General features: G+C 45.8%; 1 protein-coding gene and 1 long non-coding RNA gene across 7 annotated transcripts in view; one reads left to right on the top strand and one right to left on the bottom strand.

Moving 5' to 3' along the window:
- The window catches only part of mfr (ferlin family C2 domain-containing myoferlin misfire), a 375,605-nt gene that overhangs the window by 229,455 nt on the left and 125,249 nt on the right, over positions 1 to 20,901 (bottom strand). The gene's annotated exons all lie outside the window — the stretch shown is intronic.
- The window catches only part of LOC129383816 (uncharacterized), a 139,147-nt gene continuing 131,276 nt past the window's right edge, over positions 13,031 to 20,901 (top strand). For 3 of the 6 annotated variants that reach the window (XR_008611697.2, XR_011890287.1, XR_011890284.1), the window contains exons 1-2: positions 13,038 to 13,357; positions 16,313 to 16,447. This is a non-coding gene — a long non-coding RNA (uncharacterized lncRNA). Of the gene's footprint in view, positions 13,358 to 16,312; positions 16,448 to 20,901 lie in introns of all 6 variants that reach the window. The other 3 variants (XR_011890285.1, XR_011890286.1, XR_008611696.2) reach the window with 2 other exon arrangements.

The raw sequence follows: 20,901 nt of genomic DNA on the forward strand, positions 1-20,901 counted from the left end.
GTCTGTACGTATTTAGCCACTGTATAAGAAGCCTATATGCAAGCCCCTTTCTGTTGTTTTCGGTGTATGCCATTGTGAAAAGCCTGCGCTGCGTCAACACAGAATTTTATCTCTTATGTTTTTTTTATTCTTGTCACATGTTTCATTTAATATTTTACCCCTTTCAATAGGAGTAGTGTATCAGTTGTTTGGCTAAACTAATATCTCCAGCACTCATTAACATTATTTCTTTAGTTTGTTTCTTTTTCCGTTCGTTCATGCTGCCCCTGCCTTTCTTCATCTTTGTTTCTTTCTCTCTCTAGTTAGCTCATTTACCTTTTCCTGCGTCCCGACTTCGATTTAGATCCAGACATGCACTCTTCATTTTATGCGATGCTAAGAGCGAACCAAAAAAGAAGAAACATTCAAGACTGCAAGATTTAAAGAGGGATTACATTTGCCGCTAACCAAACCAACAAAAACCAGTAAACGCGGCGTCAGCGACACCAAACTGGCAACACTGGCGGTTAAGTATTCCACAGGAGTCCTGCCTCGAGCCTTTTTCTAGCCAGCACGTTTAAATATTCAACGCGACCGACCAGAACACAGGGCGGGGGGATCAGAGTTTCGGTGGCGTCGCTCGCCCACACGTTGCGTGCGACAGCGATCACGCTCCAGCGAACCGACAGAGGGCGTGCGCTGCTATGTAATCTCGCGCGAAGCGTGGCGAAAGGTATTGACCCTATGTGTACTCCGTGCAAAGCGAGAGAGAGAGAGAGACGACGTCAGAAGTGGCCCCCGGGTCACGCTATTAGTCGCCGGGCGTTCTCCACACGTCGCCGGCACGTCCACCGCTCGCACGCTTGCGGCTTAGGACTTCTCAGTGACCCGGATGACAACAGGAGGGGCCACGTTTTTCGTATAGTCAAGCGATAAGCCGATTGCACAAGCAATGCATCTCGTAAAGAACTGCCTTAAAAAAGTACCTGCGACCCGACACACCGATCGCCTGTGGAAGAAGCGACGGAGAGGGTTTGTAGCTAAATATATTTCTATTGTGCATGTCGATTTCTCTCTCTCTCTCTCTTTCTCTCTCTCTCTCTTTCTCTCTCTCTCTCTATCAGACGGGCCTTTCAGGAGATAATACGCCGCTATCATTGCCGACCAGAAGCTCGCTTACTCTATGGTGGCCAGGTACTCGTTCTGAACATTCGCTTTATATTTGTGCAGATCTTACGCACTGGAGAGTCTCAGTCTGTGCGAAGCTTTTGGTCAGCCAGCAAGACGAAACGGCGCGTCTCGGCAAGAGACTCGCAGCGGCCTTCGGTGACGAATGCTCCCGGCAAACGTCAGCCCAGGCCACGGAGAAACGTGGCCCGGCGCCACCCCCGAGGACAGCACCCAGACCTTCCGCCGCCACAAAACGCGCCTCAAAGAGCAAGCTCTCCTTAAGCAATGATTTTCCCGAGAAGTGCGGTATTTTGCAGAGTTTTGAAGTTCGCACGCGCCATTCGTAGCTCGAAATGTTTTCCCAATGTTTGTGGAACTCCGGTTTTTTTTTTCTCTCTGAACCAGGCACTGTGCTTTGTCCATTGTTCTAGCGTGAGTCTTGGCCTATAAAGCAGCTACCATGCGCTGTTTTGAAGTACTTCTTGAGGAAGCCTTCATACTGCTTTTCCTCGTCCCTGCAGGCATGGTGCGACTGTACTCTGGTCTTTCAGAAATTCAGCGGATGCCTGTCTCGCGTTGGCCCGTTTATTGCCACCTCAATTTTTCTAGTAACCCCACTCGCAGTGCGAGAGATCTTGGTTTGGAACGACAGGTTAGCATCGTGGCAATTGAAGCAGACGAGAAAATCGTTGTCCCAGTCCACTGCTTGCGTCTTGAGTTTCCATTTTCTACCGAAGCAACCACTTTTCTCCAGACAGATGGGATGATGATCGCTTCCCGTAGGACCGAACCAACATTGCCACTCGCGCACCCGTACACTTGATGCGCGCGTCAGTTCACGTGATCTGTCATGCTGTTCCGCACGAAGGGAGAGGCGAGTCTGGCAGTCTGTGCCGTATGGTCTGTAACTAGTCCAGCTGCTTCGGTTTCTCCGCTTAGTCGCACAGACGCAGCACGGGCACGCTTCCACACCAGCTTGCTGTCTGAAGGGACCCGGATGAGAAAAGCAGCTCGATCAGGGAACATAGTCAGGAGAGTCCTGTATTCAACTGTTTCCAGCTAATCTCTTCTAACTGTGAGTGGGTGAATGAGTGGATGATTGATGGTGAGTGGGTGGGTGAGTGATTGTGAGTGGGTGGATAAGTGAGTGAATGATGGTGAGTGTGTGGGTGGGTGAGTGATGCTGAGTGAGCGAGTGAGTGATTGTGAGTGAGTGAGTGAGTAATATATTGTGAGTGGCTGGGTGAATGAGTCATTATGTGATTGTGAGTGGACGAGTGATTAAGTGATTGTGGGTGTACAAGTAAGTGAGTAAGTAAGTGAGAGGGAGTGAGTGATTAACGGATTGTGACTGTGAGTGAGTGAGTTAGTGAGTGCGTGAGTGCGTGAGTGCGTGAGTGCGTGAGTGCGTGAGTGAGTGAGTGAGTGAGTGAGTGAGTGAGTGAGTGAGTGAGTGAGTGAGTGAGTGAGTGAGTGAGTGAGTGAGTGAGTGAGTGAGTGAGTGTAATTGGTTGGGCGAGTGAGCGAATGGTTGATTGTAAGGGGGTGGGCGAGGGAGGGAGTGTTCTTGTCTGCTCCGTCTGTTCTTGTGCAAGTGATTGGATGCGTTCTGGCGTAAGTTCGCTAAGGAACAACTGCGTCAGCAATAAAGCGACCGATTGACGCCTAACAGACTTTGCGCTCTTTTGTGTACAAACCAGAACAAGGCAAGAGAACTACCTTACGACCCAGGTGGCAAAAAAAATTAGAGGAGAGGGAGTAAAAACCAACAAAAAGAAAGAGATCAAACGCGACAAATCAGGCCGACGTGCCTTTTTACCACTCGGCGATGGTGAATTTCTCCCATTTTAACTACGTTTTCATAGTTATTTTTTGAAGCCCGTCTATATGCTTTTCGGCAGTGTGGTGACTGCGTAAATAGCAGCGCACCCTCTTGGGAAAATGAGTCCGTGTCAGCCCATCTTTTTTTTTCAACGGCGAGTCGATGTCTTCAGAAAACGTTTTTCGAATCGACGATCTCGCGAGCTGCATTCATCTCGCGAACCGCAATCACGCTTCACGTCGGTGTTGGCCAGACGCCGCCTTCCTCGCGAAGTTGACATCTTTTCTTTATTCATTCTTCTTTTCTTTATCTCGCGCTCCTGCACCAAGAGCGCGACGCCCCCCCCCCCCCCCATCCTCCCCCTCCAATTCCATTAAAATGCGAATAGTCGCCCTGCTCATCTCACTGCCAACATTCACGTGTGCTCTTTTGCTCGAAGACTCAAGAAGCAATATTTGTTCTCTCGCACGCAATATATACCGAAAACGGCTTCTAGAATTTTCTGGCACTGTTATGTGAAATCCTGTACCCAACAACGTCTAAGTACTGCAGCTTTTTCTCTCGAAGATCCTGAATAAATTTTATTTTGACATTGGGAAGTGCTTTCTGAACACCATTAAACAATTGTTCCCGTTGTCTGGTCGCAAAAATACTGAGAAATTGAGTGATATATATTGATACCCTGTTCTTCATTATTACTATTTTATATACGGGGGATATACCGCAAGGCATATGTTGTAAAACAAGTGAACAAAAAGGGGGCATCCAACAAACGCTTACAGCCCTTTGTGATACGGGTACTGTAGCAATGAGTGCGCGCATTTTATAGACTGTTATTTCGACTTTGAATATTTTTATTGGACCAGGTATTAGCCTTCTTGGCTACGGGTTCGGGAAATGTGCTCAGCATACCCTTTGTACTTCCAGTGAATGTTATTGCAATTTTATTGAATTCAAGGATTTGAGACGCCGGCACTCGGAAGCAAAAAGCCTTCCATCGACACAAAGTTGCGGCCTGCCCATCTTTTTTTTATCCATCGGCCGCGGATAGATAGATAGATAGATAGATAGATAGATAGATAGATAGATAGATAGATAGATAGATAGATAGATAGATAGATAGATAGATAGATAGATAGATAGATAGATAGATAGATAGATAGATAGATAGATAGATAGATAGATAGATAGATAGATAGATAGATAGATAGATAGATAGATAGATAGATAGATAGATAGATAGATAGATAGATAGATAGATAGATAGATAGATAGATAGATAGATAGATAGATAGATAGATAGATAGATAGATAGATAGATAGATAGATAGATAGATAGATAGATAGATAGATAGATAGATAGATAGATAGATAGATAGATAGATAGATAGATAGATAGATAGATAGATAGATAGATAGATAGATAGATAAAAGTGGTAAATATCTGACGGATGCGATTAAAAATCAAATTGACGGGGTACACAGAAGAATTTTCCTATGACGATGCATGCATCGCTGTTCGCGTTTGGCCGTGAATCTACAGTGGCGGGTGCGCCCTTCAGCGCCGTCTCCTTTTCGACAGAACGAATTTTACACGACGTCGTTCCGGAGATAAGAAGCATGGCTCACTACCCACCGTAAAAGAACAACTCTGGGTAAACAACTTTTCTTTGTCTTTCTGTATCAAGAGCTTACAACCGCTTTTCTTCTGGCTGGTGCACTCGTGGAAGCTTCGTCCAAAGGAGAACTTCACGGCACTCGGCGTGAAGAGTGACGCCCTTGGTGTTTGCCCCATTGTCTCTAGGATAGATCGTACAGGCTGGGATGGGGGGGGGGGGGCGGTGGGAGCCCCGCATCGCGTAATGACGGTGCGGGTCGATGCGCGTACAAAAGCAATCCTCCCGCCTTTTGTCGCGTAACGACCGGCCCGTGCTTTCCCACGACGCACTCTGGAGAGCGGTTCGAGCCCGTTCTCAACGAGAACCACGCGATGGCTGGAAAACTGCTCGCCGCAATACTGGTTAGAGAACTGTGCAAATACTCGTTAGGCCCAAGACAGCAATCCTGCTGAGGCTGCGAAAGAAGATGCGCAGATACCATCGACGGTGATTGTCAACGTAAGCGAATAGCCGAACGCTTCTAGTAAGATATTCACTTTATTGAAGGAATCAGACGCTTGAAGGCGAGTATTTGTTGCAGAGAGGATATTTAGGCAGCGTTTGTTGTTCCACTGCGTAACATCGTAGAGAACGGATTGGTTAACTAGCGAAACTATAGCTCTAGTATTAGCTGGCTATGCATATATGCCCATATGTCACGTGTTCCCCCAGCGGCTCTCATCCTCCTTCGCTGCAGATGCCACAGGGATAGAGGGCGCCACCTCAAAGGGTCATAATAGAGAGCTTTAGCGTGCCGGGTATTCCGGTATATGCAAGCACATTGCCGGGTTAGCGGGGGTTAAACGTGAGCAGCAGGATTGGTGACGCCACCTGGTGGCGCAGAGCTCAACCGGACAAACGCAGAGGTAATATTGCAGTAACTAAGTGTATTCTACTTCGCTGGTGGCGTAAATTTTCGGCAGCGGCGTAATCGTGGACACCTTGCCTTTTTAAATGCCTTTTTTTTTCGCGACAAGAACGCTAGTAGAACACAGAAACGTCTCAACAAGGCTAGATGAAACGTCACAATATGTCGCCATCAACGTTCGGTAACTCGGTACTACGCAGGGACATTTGCGTATACCGGAATACCGGACACTGCTAAACCTCTATATTACTGTTTCATTCGACGGACTTGCCCCAATGCATCTGTAAAAAGACAAAAGTGTTTACAAAATGCGTCAAATAAAATCGGTCACGCGAAAGCACACCGTACCCTTTGAATCGGTGCCTTTGTTCCTGCCGGGAAAGTCAGACAGCCATGAAAAGGGGGCGAAGGAGCCAAAGAAAGGCTATTCACTCTAAATAAATGTGGTTTCGGCGTGTTCCGTGCCACATACTTTATAGCGGATGGCGCTGATCAAGAGAGACAGAAGGAGAGGTGAGGATGTGAACCAGCTTGCAACTGGTGTGCTATCCTGATTTGATCTGCTTTAGGAAATTCGAAATGTTGGCAACTTTTTCGCCTGATTTTCCACGACATCTGATTGTCTAATACATGTATAGAAGTAACAAAAATAGATGAGCCAATGAGAACAAACACGAGCATTGCTTTTTTGGGGGTAAACAGTGCTTCGTCTTGCTGTGGCAGTCTATGCAGCTTTATTGACGTCTACCCCCTGCCTTCCCCAATGTACTCTGTCGGGTGGAATGCAGGGCTTAAAGTCTTGATTGAGTGTAGGGGGCGGGGAGTGAAGCGAGGATCCTGCAGCGAAAAAACAGGTCAAGGGAGAGAACCACGTAGAAAAGAAAGCATCGGATTTAAAAAAAATTTTTTCCTGAGTTGTGAATTGTTCCTCTACTGTGTGTTGAAATGTTGCCCATTTGGGTTCGACCTTTCACATTCGCGATAAAAAACGCGCGGCGAAAAGGCGCTCCTCAAAGAGCCTTGCGCGCCGAGAGCAATCCAATGATGGTTGATCATAGCAGTGTGAAATTGGGTGCCGCTGGCTTTGCCGGCGTCGATCGTAACAAAAAAAGAAAAAAATATCTGCAATAAATAATTGGAAAAAAGTCTGAACGACTACCTGCACTGCGACATTTACTTCTTATATAACCTAGGCTCAGAGTGGATTCGTTTCAAAACCGAGGTCTTTCTTGAGTTTCTAAGCCAGTTTATAACCTGGGCGTTCAGTCGCTCCATAGGTCATGGCAATAGTAGACCGAAGAAAAAGTAATTCGATTCTTAAAGGAAACCTTTAAGAATCGAATTACTTTTTCTTCGGATTACAGCAGGGTTTTCCCCCTATATCTGCATACTTAAATGAGCGCACGTTAACAATTCGCGTTCAAAGGTCACCTTGGCCACCTGTTTTGTCTTTCCGCTCAAATAACGTAGGCGCGTTGCATCACGTGACCGCGGAGGGAACCGTGCTGCGAGAATAGGACTTAATTTAACGCGAATATATCGCATGGCGCGCTCTGTCGACTCTTCTCGCCCTCGAATAAGCAAACGACAGCAGTGCTCAAATGTTTTACTCTGGCATCGAGATTTGCACGAGTTTTACAGTTTAAACCACCAAAGCTTCAGCGATCTGCGTTCGTGATTTATGCGTGGGGTGCACGTTAACCACGCTAAACTTCAGACACTTTTTTTTTTTTTTGGCTAAAGACGTGCAGCAATTCTGTTCAAGAAGATGCCCATCACGAGGCATTGCTTTGCTTCCTGCACGAACCAGGGTCGCACCCATTTGGATAAGTTATCATATATTAATATGCCCTAATTAGGGGCCGCCTTCCTCGAAATTGGAGATACGTAGACACTGTAACCAAAATATTTTGCTTGAAGGGACACTGTTACTAGCGAATGGTCCACGCACTAGTGGTATGTGAAGTAGGCCAGCAGAATCTTCAAGGGTGATGCGGCTGCTCCCTCACATTGTGCACAGTCTCGAATGCGATGTATGCTCTTCAATGGTTTGTTGTTGCTTTTTTTGCATTGCCCGGGCTTCACATTCATGGCACTTTTTGGTTTGTACGCTTGTACTATCGTAACTATAATAAACGAGTATCGGCAATTGCCTTCTGTGGAAGCTACTACAGGATTCCGATACCTTACGATGGAGTAGGGGGTGCATGCCAAGCACAGTTCACTGTGCCTAGCATCAGCTCGTAATACATAATGATACATCAGCTCGTAATACATAATAATACACATAGCAGTTCTCGTAATACATAATGAAGTGTATGTTGACGAAAAGGAGAGTTCAATAACCGCTTTAGGCATTAGTGAGGTTGTGAGTAAAAAACATCCTCAAGATTTATGGAGGTAAAATATTGAGTAAGCAATCACTGTACTATAACGAGTTGTCAGCACACCGTTCTGTATTTTTTCTTTCTTTTGCTTTTTCTCCTTGCTTTATTTTTCTTTTTTCTTCTTTTTTTTGTGGTGTAAAGTGTGTGTCATCCTTGCGAGTAAGTCAAGCAGCAGAGCCGTGCAAGGATCGTCAAATATTTGGTATATTCATGATAGTTTCAAAAGATGAGCATAACTTTGATGTCATCGTATCGTTGCCATTTGCCTAGCCCCAAAATCAATGCTTTAATGTTGTGTTCGGATTTGCAACGCACAGCTGTAAATCAGGAGGGCTTATCAAGAAAGAAAATAAATGTCTTACAATAAAAACGCTGCGCCTTATGTGCATCACAATTTGACTGAACTGCCTTGTCCACTTCTTGCTATTTCCTTTAGTAACTGTGAGAAAAAAACATGTGCGTTGTCTTTTTTCTACTTCCCAGTGTTTACTTCAATTAGTCTTAAGCAGTAGTTTCCTATTCTAAACGGCCTCTTCTATTCTAAGCCGAGCCAAACGAGGTCGGATAGCTTAGCGGGGCCCTAGGGGAAGGAAAGCCACATCACCGCTAAGAGCACACAGAAAGGAAAACACAAGAAATAACTTTCGCACTTGTGTTTTATGTTTTTCAGAAATACTATCTCTTTGTGCTCTTATGTCTTCTCTAAACGTGAACCAAATTTGCAATGATCCAGGAAGGAGTCAAGTTAAAGCCTTACTGCAATAACCAGACTGAGGCCTGCTGAACATTACCGAAGGTTTCTGAAGCCCGCTGCTCAGCTCGACCGACAATGATAACTCTGTGCTCAAACGATCCTACGACAGAAACTGTGAGGTAAAAATAAATGTCGTTTTGTATAGCGAATACGACTGCGATGAAATATCTTTTACCACAAACATCAGGCGTTAACGCGCTGGTTCTTTCGCCCATTCCTCCGAATGTCCCGCCTCCAACCACGTATTACAGGAAGTAATCGCAACTAGTCGCGGCTAAGGCCTTGGCCCAGCTCTTCTCCCCATCTCACGCCAAAGCACCTCGTTATTCCAGACCAGGCTAACGTTAACCTTGGCTGCGCGGTGAGACTATTTCGATCGTCCCCACCGGCACTCGCCATTAATCTTCCGGTAACCCGGTCTGAGAGAGGCGCCATGTCGCTGCGTGAAAAATCGTCGCCGCAGCACGTATTTGGGCAGCACGCATTCGGTGGTTCTCGCATGGCACCCGATAAATCAGTTCGCTTTTTTCAACTCCTCGCGCTGCTTGAATGCGCGCTGAGCTCTCTCGATATCATAATTTAGGACTCGTGATCGAAACAGCCGTGCCTTTCTGACTTGAAGTTAGTGCGCGTACCAGCACTTCGGGAACTTTAGGCAGTGGGCTCACGACACGGCTACGTATCTACTCCCTTTCATGCTTAATAACATGTTGAGGTATGTTTTTGTGCATTGGGTGTTTTACGGGAGAAAAGCAGTTGTGTTTGCTTGTGCTTGTCTAATTGCACCAAACTCAGATTCCCTGACTCTTAATACTTCGGTAAGTGCTAACGTTAAGGGCCCCCTGTCACAAAAATCCGGCGTCGGCGTCTGGCATACGGCGTCGGCGTCCCTGTGAGTGAAAATTGTCGTATGTATTTAGGCATATGTATGTGGCAAGCCTTGCTGCATGACGTGCGGTATATGCGGGTTATGTTGCCACACCATTCTATCACTAAAGTTGCCCATACCTTGTCTTACGCTCTTGACAAAGTTATTCCTCGTAATTTCAAGAATGGCAGCCCACAAACAAACGTCACGAAACAAAACACGGACAGCGCATGCCTTTTATGTCAAATCTTTTCAGACTGATACATTAAAAGTGCGAAAAAACAACAGAAACTTGAAAATGGTGTAATGTTTTTCGGTGTGGCTGTCGACTCTCCGGAATCGGCCCAGGCAAGAGGCCGCGTTTCTACCAGAAAGTTTCCCTTCGTGTATAGCGTTAGCCGCCAGCGTTTCTTGGTAAACATTACGGTTACAAAGCTGCAGCTACCGGGAAGCGTGAGAAGCAGACAGGGATATTTTAATACTATCGCCTTCCACTCTTAAAGGAGAAGCTTAAGCGTTCTCCAGCTTTTTTTTTTCTGTGATTCCTAAATTTAGGTTTGAATTAGCTTGTTCATCTGTTCATTTATGCGTATTTTTATGTATGGTGGCGTATCTACAGTTGCCCAGTTCTGTCTTCGTTGCAAAAATGTCTCTACGCTTCCACGTGTTTGTGCTTCATTCTTTCTTTTATTAGTCTTCAGATTCACTTTTCAATTGCTTGTTGCTCTTCGATTATGCATTTGCTGGTGATAATAGCTGCGTAAACATCTCACACTTTGCACCCGCCTGATTTGGAGTTTGTACTTCGGCATAGCACGTGAGCGCTGTAGTGCATAACCGCTCTACATAACACTGCACGCGTCGTGCCGTTAGTTGTAAAGCATTTTATTAGCCGCTTTACTAAAGCTTGACGTAGCTTGGCGTAACTTGACGTAGCTTGACGTAGCTTGACGTGGCTTCACGTAGCTTCTAACATGTTCGTTAGACCTGCACATTTTTTTTTATTTCCTGATTTTCTCAGCTATAACTTGCGGGAGAACCGGTGACAACAATTTCCAACGTTTTCAGTCATTATCATCGGCATGTTTTGCGTCCGCGGCAGGACGAAGGTCTCACTCAGCGATGCCAACTGCCCCTTTCTTGGGTCAACTGATTCCAGGCTATGCCCGCATTTCCAAAACTATCCGATGAATCAAATCAAATGGTAAATGACACATTCATTAAGTTGTGTGGTTTGACGTGCCAAAACCAGGATCTCATTATGAAGCACGTGGTATCGTGTGTGTGACGGGGGCACTGCGAAATAATTTTGACCACTTGAGGTTCGTTAAAGCACCCGCAATGCATGGTACGCCAGCGCCTTTTTTTTTTTTTTTTGCATTCCGCCCCATCGGACTGTGGCCGCCACTTCCGGGATCGAACCCGGGACCTGGGTGAAAAACGTGGCAGCCAACCTACTCAAAAAAAAAATAATTGAAACGCATTTACAAAGCCTCAATAAATCAAGTTTCCAAAACCCAAGCTTAGAAGTCACAAATTTATTGAATCAGGAGCCTCGACAAAGGGTTTATCAGTATCTCGTTCCAAGAACTCCTCGATAACTTCTGATTCATTACCCAGCCACAGAAAAGCGCGCGCATGCAAGCCGAATGTCTTCCTCCATAATTGAATGTGCCAGGAACGCGCTCTCTTTTCCCACTACAGTCACATACACTCGACACAGCTTAACAAGTTGGTCCTTCAAGAAAAGGTCCCGTCTTCGCTCTAATTGACAGTCGTTTGCCCAGACTCTCTCGTAATGAGCACCGCATTACATAACACGCGTCTAATTGTGTCGTTATAAGCCCGTTATACCAGTAAAGTACCCGCGGCACGTTTTGAAACACACGCACGAAGTTGAGTAATCAGGGCGTGGTTCATATAGATATTCCGGCGTAACCATAACAGAAACGTTGCGCATAAATATGCAATAATCTCGTAAGTGCTACATGCTATTGCTACGTAAATGATGCTGGGTTGCTACGAAATTCATATCTGCTTCGATAACGTTGCACGAAAACCCTCTGGAATTAGTGCGATCCCCATGAACATTCGCCTACATTAAATGAAAACTGTCCAGTATCGCTTTCTAACCTTTGGCTTCAGGATAAACACTGCACTTGACACAATTCAGTGCACCCCTTTTTGTGCAAACAGGCTCTGCTTTTATCTTCAGGATAAATTTGTTGGAATGGGGGCTCGTCGTGCGTGTAGGTCTACCTGTTTCGTTGTGTTCACGCCTTTTCTGTCTAAAAGAATTTCTGTGGTTACGACAGAAGGATTTTTATTCCCTAGTCTCGTTCGACTAGAAGGGTGGTCGCGAAAAGGCTTTGCGAATTCGCGGATCATCGACCGGCTGAAGCCATTCCTGCGGCTGCCAGATCGCTGCGCCATACCAGCGGAGAAAGCACGACCCCAGGCTTTAATAAAGCAGGTCACCGGACGTGAGTTTTCGGCAGTCCCGGTTGGGAAGAGGCGCATCTCTAGCGTCATTACTCGTAATGCACCGTTGGACGAGCCGCATCTCTAGCGGCGTACGTGCGTGATGCAGTTCTCGGCGGGTAGCCCCCATCTCGGCCTCATTAATTTCGAAAGCACGGAGCAGCAATGATGCGGAGGGGCGAAGACCATGTCGTCTCGAGTGGGAGATGATCTTCCTCCCCGACAACGAGCCGTTGTCGAAGCCGAAGTTGGATCTAACGGCTCGGTTAAGACAACACGGCGAAAAAAAAAAGAAGGTGCATCCGCGGCTGTGATTTGACGGCTATGGCGCTTTCTTCTTGTTTATGACTGGTCACGAGTTCGTCGGCTCGATCTCGGGGGAAGCATTCCGATGAGGACGCAACGTTAGAACATTCGTGTACTTGGTCTTCGGGGGGGCTCGTTGGAGAACTCCGGGTGACGGTGAAAATTAAACTGCTTCAAACCGACAGGTTGTGTGGCGTGGTACAAGATTTAGCGCGAGTCGTTAAGTTTAATGAATACATCAACCAGCCTATCCGTCCGTCCGTCCGATATCTTACGTTCTCTTCTATTCTTATCGACAATCACTGCCAACTGCTTCAGTGCGGTGATAGAGCAGGATGATGTGCTTTTACCGATATTTTTCTTATTTTCTAACGTTCAAGATTTGCTTTAATTGATCGAGAGACAGATAGACTTTTGATTGATTGATTGATTGATTGATTGATTGATTGATTGATTGATTGATTGATTGATTGATTGATTGATTGATTGATTGATTGATTGAATTAACGCCCGAAAGAAACACCTGGGCATAGTGTTGTCGTCATACCGTGTGTGCCTCCCTTGTAGCAATTGCTACGATGTGGTGGATGTCTCATTTTCCCTTGAATTAAAAAAAAAAGACAGTCAAATTACAGGATCATCCTACTCGACTACAGCTGCACGAACGCCGTACCTGCCGCGCCCAGTAACGGGCTTCAACGGCTCTGAACCGGTTTCACTATGGAATCTTACTTTGGGGTATGATAAGTAGCTATGTGTAGAGTGACTGATGTGGCGAAGTACCGTTATTGCGTGCGATTGCAAGGAAGGCCGTCCTATATTCGTTTCGCCAATGCAGCATTAAAACTTCAATCGAACTAACTTTTTGCTCGGAACTTGCGCGACGACGCCACCGTGCGGAAGGTCACGGCCAGGCGCACGCGGGCCTGTTTTCTGCCGTGGTTTCGGATCTGCGAGCAGTGGCAGTGTCGTCCCGGGTTTTATCATTTCTCGCGTTTTTGGCTGCTGCAAGGTCAAACCGTGCAGCGTTGCGGATTCTCCGGCTCGTGTCAAAGAATTGCACGGTAAGTTAGAATTGACTTCAATTCTTTGTTGTGCCAGAAAGCTCTTCATCTATGAATCACTGATCCAGTATACCTGCCGGTTCGCCTGCCTTTCTATGTGGCACGCTTTCTTGCTGTAGGTTAGTATACTACAGAATTCACGCGAGTGCTTTTGTGACGTTCGGCCGTCGCCATTCTTTCTGGGAGTGCAAGTGAACGGCGTAGCTTGCTCTGCCGCCCCCTGGAAATTTAAGATTTGTCGCCGAATCGCCGGTCGGTGCTTGCTTGTCACTTCGTCTAGCCGCTCACGGAGCCGATGGATGTAGTTGATGGGCCTGTGCGGTGGCGATTTGCAAAATGCGTCGTTGCACGAGTTTCCAACGGCATTGACGGCGTGCTCGTGTCTCCTGCGTACACCTCACAACTGCTCATAATAACGCGCGAACGCGCGGCCATACATGGCACCCAGGCCTTACACATAGCACACCGGCGTTACGTCACGCGCCACTGCTCGGGACGCGTTAGACCGAACGATGGAAAGAAAATTCGCGAGTCGGCCGCGGTTATCACGGCAGGATTATCTTTCGCTGGGGCCTCGCGCATCGTTTCCAATGCTGGCGGCAAACGAGGTTCTGGTAAGGCGGCGCTACTTCGACAAAAACAGCACTCGTAGCTGCGCGTGCGCCCGCCGACACTTGTTTATCTGTTTTTCTTGTTTGTCTTGACATTCTTTTTTCACTACATATGCCTGGCGGGTGTCGTTGTGCACGAGCGAGGCTTAAGGGAGGAGGCACGAAGCGGCACATCATGTGCGTATACAATTTATAGGGAGCACGGCTGAGTTTAATGACGTCACGAGCGAGCGGTCGCAAGGAAAAAAGACGAAGAAGTGGCACGGGGTTGCGCACGCCGGGCGTTTGAGAGCTGGCTGGCTTTGGAACGAGAGAAGTATGCGTGGGATCGTGGGCCTAATGGTTAGAGAACCATGCTGCTGTGCTCGGCGGCCGTAGTTCCACCATCGGTCGCATATTATTGAGGCGAAAGCCTTAGGTGGCTCACGCCCCCGGTGGCCTGGAGAACGCGGCGTGCGGTAAAGAGTCACGTGACCTTGCCTCGCGCAGACACGCGCTCGTGCCACTGCTCGCGCGTTCCTCGTCTTTCACATCTGGCTACGATGCAGCTCGTCAACGCCAAAAAACAGAGGCACATTTAATTAATATAAAGCTAATTTAGCCACTCGAACCAACGTCCTTTGGTGGGAGAAAACAAGTAACTACGCATTCGAATGAGAGTCTTAAGTAACTGAATGGTTTCTCGTAAGCGCGCAGGCCTTCGCCTTCACCCTCCTTGGCGTATGCTAAAGTGACTGTCACGTTCTTTCTTTTTTCAGTTTCCCCGGGGCTGTATAAAGAGGCTTCATCGAGACAGAGGGGAAATCTAGGTTGCAAAGCTTGTAATGATTTTGCGCTAACATAATCAAGAACGCAGTTAGCGTTCTTGATTACCTGCGGTGTTACTTGGTACTCGCACCACTCTCTGTAAAACTATTAGCATATTCGACGAAAGTATGGACCCTCGAATCCATTCAAAGTCTTACAGCTTTCTTTATTTACAATAAGTATTTCTAGTGCAGTAGCATGTCCTTGCAGACTAACTTTCACGACTTAGAAATACGACAGAAAATTTACAGGTTTTTTTATTATTTCAAATTCTTCCTCTCTTAACTCTGCAATTTTTGATGCACATTGCCATTGCGCCATTGCGCTTCCATTATAAGAAGACCATGTATGTCTGCCTCCTGCCCCTACTTCTTTGAACATGAAGTCCTTTGTTCAGATGGCCAGGGACTGGAATGATCTCGCTGATCAAACTGTGTTTCATTTGACGGCGACTATAGAAGAAATTTTTCTTTATCGAACAGAAGCCCACCCCTTATGTAATACCCTAGCAGGGGTGTTTGAGGAATTGATGAATTATTTGAACAAAGCAAATAGTGGACATTCCACAGAACTAACGCGGATTACTGCTATGTGTTGCCATATATAGAGTTCAGCTTGTTTATTCGCCTTACTTTTTTATAACATAGCAGTAAGAACAAGACCGAATACAGGTGACATTCTTGCTGTAATATGTGTGGTACAGTTGGCAGTTTTCAACTTTTTTACTGCAAGAGTTCCTTCTAGCCAAGGCTGGCCAAGGTAACACTCCAAGGTAGCACTACATGGTATTGAATTGTCTGTTCCTGCCATGTGTACAGGTTAACCACAAAAATCCGGTAATTATGCTCTGAAAGAAGCATGTGAGGCTAGGCAGTATATTTCGCAAGTTGGGTATCCGCAAGTTACTGTGACATGTATTAGTGTGTTCAATCGCCATTACCCTTACTGCACAGATAGCATTGCCTGCAAGCACTATTACACGAGAAAATGAACACAAGGGAGAATCATTGGTTTAGTGTCCTTGGGGCCTTCTTTTCATTGTACCTGATTTTGACTTCTCTATCAGAAAGACGACATGCCGTCTTTCATTTCTGCATCGGGTTACATTAAAAGTATCACTTCTTTGATGAGATTTCGCCAAGATTTGGCAGAGTTGAGCTTACAAGTTATCACAATCACACTTTTTTCTTTGCGTGTATGATAGCAAAGTTTTCAATTAGTCCATCACTGATCATGCCTGTTAAGTATGGAGGTACACATATAGCTACGCAAGCTGTTTATGCATGGATACCATCACGGCTACACGGGTTTCAATTGCAGTGCGGAATATCCTAGCATGAGTGCCAAGATTTGGATAAGTGATCCTGTGTGGCTGCTGAGGTCTGCGCGTACCTTAATAAGTTAGGATAGCGGTAAGGGGTGAAATTACGTGCCAGGCTTTGTAGGTGATGCGGAATAAACCTGGGATTATAAGTTAGTTGTAACAATTGTTTTTTCCATGGGTGTTTTAACTGGATTTGTCGCATGCCTATCTCAGATTCACTCCAGGTACCTCGTTGGCACATGCGAAGAAAAGCGCGCACACCAGCAAATGAATAGAAACAAAGAACCCCGTTGAAAGGCTCTGGCGGCTTGCGCAGAGATTCCGATCTTCAAGAAGGAATGGAGCTCTGTGAGTCTTCTTTTACTATTGTTTGATCGACTTTCGGTGCTGGCCTACCTTTCCTGCATTTCATTTTCATTTCCTCTGATGGTCCAAAACAGGCTGTTGATGTTCTTTAAGTACAGTACGAGTGAAAACGGACTGAGAGCAGAGCAGCATTCCGGGCAAGTTGGTAATCCATTACTAAAATGATATTGCGCGACAAAAAAAAAAAACGACATGGACGTGAGAGAAGACGACACACCTAGCGCTAGGTGTGTCGTCTTCTGTCACGTCCGTGTCGTCTTTTTTTTTTTTTTTTTTGTCGCGCAATATCATTTAAGTAATGAAAACTGACCTAGTTGTTTTTTTTTTCGAGAACTATCCTGAGTATTCATGTGATCTTTATGAAGTATCAACTATTACCGCATGAAAAACGTTTGGTGGTGTTAGACAGAAAAGGAGAAAGCTCATCAACAAAATTTGAGCTCCTAATACCCATACAAGGGCGAAAAATGTGGTTTTACTCATTATTCTGCCTAACATATTTATTTTTTAATGAACTATTGCTTGTATCAGCTCCAATTTAAGTTGACTACCTAAGATATTGCTACAACACTGGTGAATACTGCGCAACACAGAAGGAAATTAGCTGCACACCGAGCACCTGTAGCAATCGCTGGTGCTACGATTGCTTTCTATCCGTATATTGATGTTGCATTACTTCATGATGTTTTCATTATTCATCAAAGCTGAAGTAAAGCACAGCAACCATACAAACTCATTACGGTGCCATTATAGTCACGATGTCTCACACTTGAGATCCCTCAGGCGCCAGTTACGGTTCCGGCCCTGAAAGAATGAATGAATGAATGAATGAATGAATGAATGAATGTTGTTTAGCGGCGCAAGGGCCAGGTATGCCCAAAGAGCGCCATGCCAGTCTTAGTGACTTCGCAGTGGAGTGATGAGCTCTATGAAGATGTGACGGGGCTGTAAAGGGGCCTAAAGATAGTCGCTGTAAAGTGCGTAAAATCTTCGTGTAATAAGATTATGGCGATGACTAATAATGTGTAATGACTTGCATGTCACATTTATATAATCGTTTGCCCATGGTACGGTATTGACAATGTCGGAAGGCAACTACGGCTTTAAAACTTTTCGTTCGTGGTACGGCATTGGCAATGTTTGAAGGTACTACGGCTTCAGTGGTAGTTTCTTGTGATACGGCATTTGTAATGTTGGTAAATAAGCATGTCTTCAGAGGTTCCTGCTTGTGGCACGGCATTGGTAACGTTAAGGAGCACTACGGCTTCAAAAGTAGTTTCATGAGTTACGGCATTGGTAATGTTGGTTGAGAACTACCGCGCTTCAGTAGTGTCATGTATCATTACAGGAACTTCCTGGCGTCAAAAGTTTGGAGGTTGTTATGCCGTAACATGACGGGACTTTTTTTTTTAACAGTGTAGTATTGGTGCCATTGCTTGGCCAAGAGAGGCTATCTTTATTTTTACTCATTCTCCATCGGGATGCGTTCACCGCTGATTGGATTCAAACCCGGAAGAACCCTTGTGCGCAGAAAAAAGCGTGACCATCGAGCCATCGCAACGGGTACGGTGCACTTTTACGACCTAGAATCCAGACAAAATGTCGACATCTGGTACACATCGGAAACTCGCGTTGTCGTGTATTTTCTTACATTATAATTAACTTGCAGAATTGAACGTCCCCTAGCTGCACTGTGGATTGTGAGGCACGCCGTAGTGGGGGGACACCGGATTAATTTTCAATACTTGGAGTTCCTTACGGCGCACCTAATTGCATTCTAGCATTGCGACCCCACCGAAATGCGACCGCAGTGGTCGGGAATCGAACCGACGACCTAGTGCTCACCAGCGCAACAAAGTAGCCACTACAAGTCCACCACTGCGGCTTGTCAGTACATTTATGAGTGACTCAACGGAACAACGTCACCGCTCATTAAGGCCAAATGGCAATACACAACTTCTGATTAAGCAATATCGTAGCGCAACTTTTTCTTAAGCCGATCGTCCCAACTCGCACACCAGCCAGAGATCATTAGCGCGTTCAGTAAACTCGCTTTTCGGAAACTCGCTTTGTCGTGTATTTCGTCTGTCCTGATTATTTAGGCTGCGTGGCAATCGCAAAAGTGTAAGCGTACTTTTAATAAGCGGACAAAACAGAATGAGAAAAACAAAAGTCCAGATTACGCAACACTGCCATAAAACGTTCCTCAAGTTGCACCATACGCGGAACGCCTACTAAACACGCTTCTCCTCGAATCGGCGTGCACCTCGCGGAGCAAGAATAAATGTCATGTTTATTTTGCCAAGAAATGTCGTGGGCGTTTCATTTCACTTCGCGAATGGTCAGCCTTTGCCTTCCGAGCGAATGAACGTAAAAAACAAAAAATGTGGGATGGAATGTCGGCTGTTGTAAGGCGCCACCTAAGCTTAAGTTTGCCGGAAAAAAAGAAAAAGAAAAGCTGTGTTGTTGATTTAAGACTACGCTCTGATTTCCTTAAGTAAAAAAAAAAAGAATGCCGGCTTTTATATAACCCTTGACACAACTTGACATGTTGTGTGCTAAGCGTGGGCTGAACTTCGTACTTGCCGCATGAACCGCGGGTCTTTGCAATAACATTCACAAAAGCACTTTTCTCGCGTCTAAGTTCGCTATTCACTGAACTTTTTATGAACTACTTTTTTTTTAACACAGCGCTAGCACGAATATTCCCTCCGCGGTTTCGCTTTCAGCGACGCCTGTGAAAATATGACAGCCACAGGCCGAAGCATACCCCGTATTTCGATCGTAGAGAAAACGTGTTTTGAATTGGAGGATACGCTGTCACCTACAAGGCCCAGCACTCCGCGAAGAGTACAAGTCCTCCACAAGTCCCCCTCCCATACCATTCGTTCTATACTTCCTTTACAGAAAAACAAATATTGGATTCGTATGTGAGTGTGGAAGGGGAGCGGGGAGAGGGGAGAGTGAAGGGTACTTGAAGAGGAAGTTTCATTTTTCTTGAATAAACAGCATGAGCGTATCAGTACGAAACCAGCCGTCAAATACTGCACAAAACCTTTGTACAGTGTTGCTACCGTGCTTTCCTGATACTGTATTATCTCGTTAAGAAATAAAATTGAAAGGGAAGTTCTCGTGAGTGTCATTTTTGATTCGGTACTGTTTAATGCCCATAAACACCTGGTCTGAAGTCCTCGCTGACGCTGACCTGAAGTGCTGAAGCGAGGAGTTAATGATGTTCCGAAAAGCACGTTAGTGTCCTTTCGACCCTGCTGCGGCACCGTGATGACGATGCACTGGGACTAATTATCCTACATCAGTTTCACGACGACGACTTCGATTATAATAATAACGTTGATAATGTAGATGATGATGATCATGACGATGATCACTAATACAACAAGCACAGGCAATATGCCGCAAATGCGGTTGCAGGAAGAAGCATAAATGAAATACGTTCCATCTAAAGTAAAAAATCTGAAGAAAAAGGAGGGAAACGTACAAATGAATAATGCCTTGTCATTCAGACAACAAACGCAGTCAGAACAATGGAATAGTGAATCAAATATGTGATGTAAAGAGCTGTTGTGTTAAGTGGCCGATCGTAAGTGACAAAAATAAAAACGCGAACCTCTGAACAGAAGTTGGAAACGCCAGCGAGAGAGCCGTCCCTCGTGGTCATTCTTATGCCACCACTACGTCCACTTATCTCTGTGCATGCAAAATTTCATGTGCTTACTTTTCTCATCTGCACACCTACTCATCAAAAATAGCATAGCGGCCTCGTGTACTTGTTCGCAACTGCATACGCGCATATGTCGAGACTCACCGCAGTGAGTGGTGCGACTTGTCCTCGCCGTTTGCGTTTGTACATTGATGTGTGTCTAGCACTGTGTGCGAACTTCATTTTCTATATTTAACAAGCTCTGCTGTAGATTTTTCAGACTTGTGACGTAGTTTCTTCTAACCGAGTAATGTTTTTTGATCATTGTTATCATTTTGTGAAAAGGAGCGGCCTTCAGTATTTTGGGGTGACTATCATTATTTTATTTTCATTTCATCACGTCACAGTTTCGACTGAAAGGCAAAGCATCGATTGCGATAGCAAATTAGTAGACAGCTATACGCAGCAACGATATTAGTTTTATCCGCCGTATGTACTTGTAAACATTCGCTTACTCACTAAATTAGCAAGCATGGTGTCACTTGCGCACAAGCAAACGTGAACGCACCTCAGTCGATGACCGCGGAAACTCGCTGTCGAAACGCTGGAGTGAGGAAATGCGGCAGCAGCAGCGAGCGAATTCACCTTCGCGTCGCTTCTCGCTTCAATGGGAACAGAGCGCCGAAAACGCAGCGCACACGAAGCTATCAGCACTCGGCGCACTCTGGCCTCGTCGCGGATCGCTTTCAAGATAAGGGCGCCCGCGGCCGCGCCA

The sequence above is a fragment of the Dermacentor andersoni genome, chromosome 9, assembly GCF_023375885.2.
Source record: "Dermacentor andersoni chromosome 9, qqDerAnde1_hic_scaffold, whole genome shotgun sequence".
Classification (NCBI taxonomy): Eukaryota; Metazoa; Arthropoda; class Arachnida; order Ixodida; family Ixodidae; genus Dermacentor; species Dermacentor andersoni.